Here is a 584-nt window from a genome sequence, read left to right as displayed (position 1 = left end):
TGTGTGTGTATAATAATAATAAATCTTTGAGCGAGAATTAAAGTCAGTGACATATATACGAGGGTGAGTCAAAAAGTAATGCCATTTTGTTTAGGACAGGTATAATTACCAACACAGGAACATGTATCATACATCAAAATGAAGCTGGTCCTCTGTGGATCACATCCCTACTTCTCAACATAGTCACCGTTTCTCTCAATAGCAATGTTCCACCTTCGAATGAGAGCATGTATCCCTGCCCCGTAAAATTCTGTTGACTGTTCTTTGAGCCACTTCTTCAGTACAGTTTACAGTTCCTCGTCAATAGAATAAGCTGTGAGCCAATGACCAGAGCGCAGCTAGGACTACATTATCCAATGTGCGTAAGTCATCTAAACCGCCAAAGTGTTAATTTCAGAGAAATTCGAACTTTCACTTCAACCACAGTCCGAGCGGTCACACATCGACTCCACCCCCACTTCCCCTCTGTCTTACTGTTTCGTATATACATTGTTCGCTGTCTTTCTTTCACTCTCACATCTACCTATCTCTGTCTCGCCCACCCTTCTCTCTCTCTCTCTCTCTCTCTCTCTCTCTCTCTCTCT

The sequence above is a fragment of the Octopus bimaculoides genome, chromosome 19 (assembly GCF_001194135.2).
Source record: "Octopus bimaculoides isolate UCB-OBI-ISO-001 chromosome 19, ASM119413v2, whole genome shotgun sequence".
Taxonomy (NCBI): Eukaryota; Metazoa; Mollusca; class Cephalopoda; order Octopoda; family Octopodidae; genus Octopus; species Octopus bimaculoides.
This window is presented reverse-complemented; position numbering follows the sequence as displayed.